Here is a 6,888-nt window from a genome sequence, read left to right as displayed (position 1 = left end):
GTTATAAAACTGTCTTATTCAAGTATAAATGGAGGGATAATTCCGTAGTTGGAACGAGAGTCCATGATCGTTAAAAACTCGTGGAAGTGAATCATACTCGAAGCTACTCTAAGTATGACCCATTTATACTTGCACAACAAGCTCATCAAGTTTATTTTGCATCTTTTCCGAGCACAAGTAATGATAGACTATAAAAGCAATGGTGGGAGGTCTTTAAAACAAAGGCACGATCAGAAGTTGATACATCCTTTTTCCAAGAAGAAGTTGTATCAGAAACAATTTTGTCCCCGGTTGATCATGAAATTATTTACGCAAATGAGATAGAAGCAGAGGAGGAGTTAGAAGAGGATAAAGAAGAAGAGAATGATGAGGAGGGGGATGAGATAGAAGAGGAGGAAGAAGAAGAAGAGGATGAGGAGGAGGGGGAGGAGGAAGAAGAGGAGGAAGAAGAATATTATAATGAGGAATTTACAGAAATCCCGACAAAACACCCGATGATGATAGGACAGATATTTACTTACATCGCTCGTTAGCGGATTTCGTTTTGTGATGCGGGACAAGCGTTATTTGAAGGTTTTATAATTTAAATGAAAATTAAATTATTTTGAAATAAATGAGATTTGTTTCATCGGTTTTCTTTATTTTCGAGTTTATTTAAAATTTAAAGCTTTTATAATTTATTTGAAAAATAAATTATCGTTTAAAATCTTTATTTTTGAATTTATTTGAAATAAGATATGTGACGGTTTTATTTTATCGCTTTACTTTAATTTGAAAAGTTAATTTAAAGCGGTTTTAAACGAGTTTTTTAAACGGTTTTAAGCTAGTTTTTAAGACGATTTTAAGCTCGATTTTTGGACGGATTTCGACACGAGTTTTGAGGCTTGATTTGACACAACCCATTCCCCCTAAGGTCCCGGGTTCGAACTCCACTACACTCATCTTTTCTCCTCCCTTTTTCACCCCAAACCCGCGCAACCTAACTCCCCCTCCCCTGTTTTCCCGAGCCCACACCCAACACCAAACACCAACCCAGCCCAGCCAACACCACACTCCCACCTTACCCATCAACGCAACACCCAACCTAGCCCAAACCCTTGATCAAACCCGCACCAAAACCCACCCACCCAAACAACCCGAACCCGAACCTGTTTTGCGCGGCAAAACAGGGGCTCCCCGAGCCCTTTTCGAAGCCCTATCCAACCCACTCTCCTTCCCAATCTTTCCTTAATTTCTCTTCAAGCATAGGAGATATTTACCTCATCATAACCAGCTCACAAGATCTCCACAAAAACCGAAACAATCTCCCAGAACATATCCCTTCCTTATCACCTTCCATACCCAACATATCCATCTCCACCTTCCTTATTCTCGTCCAACTCCCTTTCCCCTTCCATAAGCCAACCCTAAACCAGATATATTTCATAACCCTAGCACCCCTACCTCATTTCCTATATAAACCAACACCCACACACCACAAAACAAGACGAAAAAAGAGACAAAAATCACAACACTCAACACGGCTCAAACCCTAGCAAACTACCATCAATCTCACATAAGAAAGCTGCCCTAAACTCCTCTCATACCCAAAAACACATTACAAGGTTCATACAAAGGATTAGATAAGCATTAGAGCATCGATTTGCTCTCTTGTTTGTGTTTTCCCGTGTTTTGGACAACCACTGTTCTCGTCCAATTCTCGTTGTCTTTAATTCATTTTTACTTTTGTTTATTGCTAAAGTTTTAATCTTTGGAGTCTAAGAATTCCAGAACATCTTTAGGATTTAGATTTGAGCAAGGAACGAAGTCACAATCGTTGTACGAAGTACAACAAAATCGCGTTTTTCTGAACTCGTGTGAACTGCACCTGTTCTCACTCGTTTTTAATCATTTCAAAATACTTTTTGCTTCTGAGTTTTTGCTGAAGTTAGAATATTTGGATTCTAAGGATTCCAGAACATCTTTCGGATTCAAATTTGAGTAAGAAACGAAGTCACAATCTTCATTTGAAAATCGTTGCACGAAGTACCTTTTACGCGGGAAAGTTTGTCTGTTTTTCGAAATTGTTTTCGTCAAATTGTATCGATTTTTGTTTTAAGATCGTCCAAGACGCGCCTTCTAAGCAAATCTTGCATACGGGAAACCGAGTGGTGTTCAAGTTAACATGTAAGTTGAGGGTGCAGAAAATCCCGTCTCACCTCCTTTCTCTTTTGCTCGTGTTTGTCACGGCCTAAGGGCTATTTATCGTTTTTTTTATCGTTTTTAGCTATCGTCTCATGTTAGTTAATATGTTTCGTAATTATGATGTAAATGATGGTTAATTTTTGTTTAGGATAAATAGTATGTTAATCATACGCTTGTATTTCGATTTACGACGCTAACATGCTTAGTTAGAATAATTAACATGTTTAAACAAAAAGTTTGTTAATTGTATGACGATAACATGTTGAAATTAATTAAAAAGAAATTTTAGTTAGTTTAATTCGATCTCACATGATTTATGCTTGTTTAATTTTAATTACGAAGTAATTAGAATAATTCACATGTCTTATGTTTGTTTTAATTTTAATTATGAAATAACTAGATTAAATTGTATGTTTGTTTGATTAATGATGCATGTATGTTATTTGTACCGTTTATCATGTTAAATCGTAACTTGGCTAAATTAATATGTAGAAAACATGTTAGATGAATTAGACATTTATAGGTCATACAAAACCCCACATAGGATTTAAATGAATTTCTTTAAAGAATTTAAATAAATTCATCTTTTCTTATGGCGATTTCTCGCTAGTTGAATCGCGCATGCATAGCATCCGATTCATTACACTCGATGACTAGAATAGTCAACGTTGACCACCTGTTTGGCCGTGTGATGCCTCGGCCTTCGTGCCAATTTTGGTTCGTTTTTTTTTTATTTAGTTATTGCGGTTTCATTTCAATTGTTATTGTAATTTAATCGTTGTAATTATTGTAATTAATTCAAGCAATGTAATTTGTACTCTAAATATGGGTCTAGTAAGTCCTTTATTTTAAGTCAACATGATTTTACAAAACCTTTGCTTTAGTTGGTTAAATCGAAGTACTTAATCAATTATTTCGAAGTGAGTGTGCAAAACGATGATGAAGCTAAGGACGAAGTCCTATGTGAGCTGTGGCCTCATCATTGGCAGGTTTCGTGGCCTAAGTAGGCGTGTCAAGCGTGAGACAAGTGTCGTGTCTTAGCAATTATATTTAGATCGAGGTGTATCTTTAATTCAATTGTTTACAAATCGAGTCGACGAGAATCGTTTGGGTTGTAATAGTTAGTTCCCCAACGGTTCCCCTATTCCCATCTAAGCCATGCTTGTGAATGCTAGTTAGTATAGTTCAAATCAACCTCATATGCTAAATCAATTGGACAAAGTAGATTATATGCATTAAACGGTTAGAAACCAAGCTCGCATGTTAGGATCAAAATGGTGTTTTGCATTCTTTTACAATGAATCATAGTTTTGTCCAATTAGCCATCGTAGTTCTTAGTAGAGGCCGTTATTGCAACGGGCGGGGGGTGGGTGTTTAATTAACGAACTTCCTATCACGTACTTTCAATAGAAACAAACTCAAATCTCGTTTTCAAAATGGTTCCCAAATTTCCTTAAATTTTGTGGCGACTCCAACGATTTTCAAACCCATGGATTGAGATCAAATCACCACATCCACATTTTGGCGACTCCGCTGGGGAGTTGTAACTTGAAAAGGAAAATGATGGCTAATAGGACTAACACTATGATTTGTTTTGCATACATTCATCACCCATTTGAGAATTTAGGAGGACCACCTCACTCATTGGGTCGATTTCAATGGTTAGAAGGTGACGTCCACTATGCTTATTTAGGTATCAAGATGGTACCCCCGAGATCTCTAAGTACTTGCTCTTACCCTATTACACACTTCTGCTTATGGGAGGCTTGACTTTGTTTAATAAGGTGGATCATTGGCATATACTCAATTAGAGGACCGACCGAGACTTAGAAGAGTCTAGGTTCATGCACGATTAATATGCGAATGTTTATGTGCTACATGATCATCCTCCATGTGTTTTCGAAAATTTCAAGCCGTTTTGTAAAAACCGTTTTTTCAAAATCCGTCTTCAAATCAAGCATGTTTTCAAACTCGGAATGCTGCCGAAATAGATGTAGGTTTTTCGACCAAAATGAGCTTTTTATAGCCGGCATGCTGCCCATTTAAAACCTAATTTTCAAATCATCCATTTTCAAATCAATTCTGAAACGATCTTTCACCTTTCCCAAGCATAGAATATGTTTCGAGTCGAGTCTAATCATATCTTGGGTTTAAGTGAGCCATGTCTAGTACACAACCCTAGTGGGTTGCCCAAGCTAGCTCTTGGGTCCAAGTCAAGCGTGTCGACAATTTGGTCAAAGTCAAACCACCAAAACGTCCCATGTTGGCCACCCAGGACGTTTCCTTGAGCCTATGAACCATGTTTGGTTCAATCGCGGGTTAGTCACACCGAGTCGATGTCAAGTCTAAGTCGAAAAATTATTCGAGTTGAGTCATAGTCCTTGTCAGGTCTAGACCCCTCTACCATGTGACCCCTTTACAAGTGAGCCACTTAGCTCATTTCCTGGGTTTGGTTTTGTCTTTGAATATGAGTCAAAGGTCAAGTCTGTGAGTCGAGTCCTTGTTTGTACAAGGGATTTTAATTCAAGTATTGATTGGTTCGGGGTGTTTCTTGTAGAAAGACTGCCTCAAACCGGAAAGAAAGCAATGAAAGCTGCCGTCGCTAAGCTGAATGAAACTGTGGAGATGATGATAGCTCGATTGGATGTTATTGTAGAAAATATGAGTGGGGAAAAACCTATATACACCCCATCGGAAATATCTGAACTTGAGAAATGAATCGAGCTCACGAAAAGTCGAGTGAAACACTCGGAGGATATCCGTTATGACCCTTCGGTCCAAGACCACCATCGGCCCAAAAATTTCTTTGTAGGAAAAGTAAATATTGATTGTTCAAAGTACCTCCCGAGCCCGAAGAACGAAGTTCAATTCGGGGACTGCGGTATCGATTGCACACTATACATTCTCCGGAGTGGGAATGAAATCCATGGAATTTGGAATGATAATGAAGATGATATCTACCTTACCCAAGGGGCAATTGTCCCACGAACCCAAGATGAAATCTTGAAACCAAGAAAGGATGTCCTTAAATCTGCCTCTATTGCCAAGAATGTTCCAGATAAGGGATCTCTAGAAGAACATATCGTAGTCAAGGCACTTAGCGAAGGGTCGACCTCAGAGGCTTCCCTCATTAAGAAGTTCCAAAAGGCTAAGGCATATGCCACTATTGGGAAGCCAATCCCAGAACACCGAACAATGAATGACGTCCATGACGAGCTCACTACTGCCGTGAACGTCCTAGGGATCCGAAATCCGGCGATAAGAGTTGATGAAAAGGTGAACAGGGTAATGAAGAAAAGAAATTCCTAACCTTGGTTCTTGAAGCTGCAGCAAGAAACAGAGGAAAACAGGAAGAAGTTAACCTCGAACTATCTAGCATTCATCAAGTATCCTCCTAAATACATAGTCCTCAATGACACAGACGAGAACTCATCAGTGTACAAGGTTGGGTCCTCAGAAGACCTAATGGTACGATACATATTGCCACATTGTGGTTAGGATGCCACAGAAATAAGCAAGGTGAGCAAGGCTTGGCATAAGTGGTGGTTTAGGTCAGCAAGAAGAATGTCTTATGTAGAGGAGAAGACAAGGGTGGATATAGATTACTACTGCATCACAGAACGGAAGTTCTACTGCCCTTAGAAGAAGAAATGTTCAAACTAAGTGATGGTTCCGAGACTGAGTCTAAGGCTCTGTTTGGCAGTACACTTCAGGTACCTCATTTGCCTCAAGTAGCTTTTTTGTCAAAACAATCAGGTACCTTATTTTTTTTAGAGTGTTTGGCAACTACCTTTTTTGACAAAAAAAGGTACCTGAAATGAAATGCTACCTCATGTAGCATTTGAGAAATCAGGTACCTGATTCTTTTTTGTCTACCGATTTTACCCTTGTTTTTTTTAATGTTGTCAACTAAAATCTCATTCAATACCTTCTCCCAAATAACACAAACAACCGTTAAATAAAATTCTTCAATACACTTCAGCGAAAAAAATCGTTTTTTTTGTATGAGTTTAATAGAGAACTAATTTTGTATTCATAGAATACATTTTTCAATGATATATTGTTTGAATTTTTTTCTTTTACCTAATCGTGATATATTAATTATTGTTCTCATTCTCTTTGAAACATGTTGGAGACTTGCGCAACTACATTGAAAAAACTACATTATGACTTTATTACTAACAACACCAATAAAACAGACCCGACAAAACGGGTCAACGGGTCAGGTTAGGGTTTGGGTCGGGCCAATTCGGGTCGGGTAAGTTCGGGTCTCTCATTGATTTTGAGTTAATTCGGGTCGGGATGGGACATTTGGGTTTGTTGGTCGGGTCTGTTTCGGGTCAAGAGGGTCGGGTTGTTTCGGGTCAGGTTATTTTCGGGTCAATGAATAATAGAGAAATATCATTTTAAGTCTTTTTAGTTCAATTAGAGTTATATTTTGTCAGGTCATTTTCGGGTTTGATGGTTTCGGATCGGGTCTTTTTCGGGTCAAGAAAGCTCGGGTCATAATCGGGTCAAGTCGGGTCAATTTGAGTTTTCGGCTCACACTCGGGTGATGTAGTTCGGGTCACTTCGGATCTCGGGTCAACATTTTCGGATCGGGTTGCTTTTGCAAGGTCTAACGCCAATGATAATAACACAAAATTATAGCAAAAACATAAATGATAACAATAATAAACATGCCCTTTTCCGTCATTTGATCAA

The sequence above is a fragment of the Silene latifolia genome, chromosome Y (genome assembly GCF_048544455.1).
Source record: "Silene latifolia isolate original U9 population chromosome Y, ASM4854445v1, whole genome shotgun sequence".
NCBI lineage: Eukaryota > Viridiplantae > Streptophyta > Magnoliopsida > Caryophyllales > Caryophyllaceae > Silene > Silene latifolia.
Note: the sequence above shows the minus strand (reverse complement) of the source record.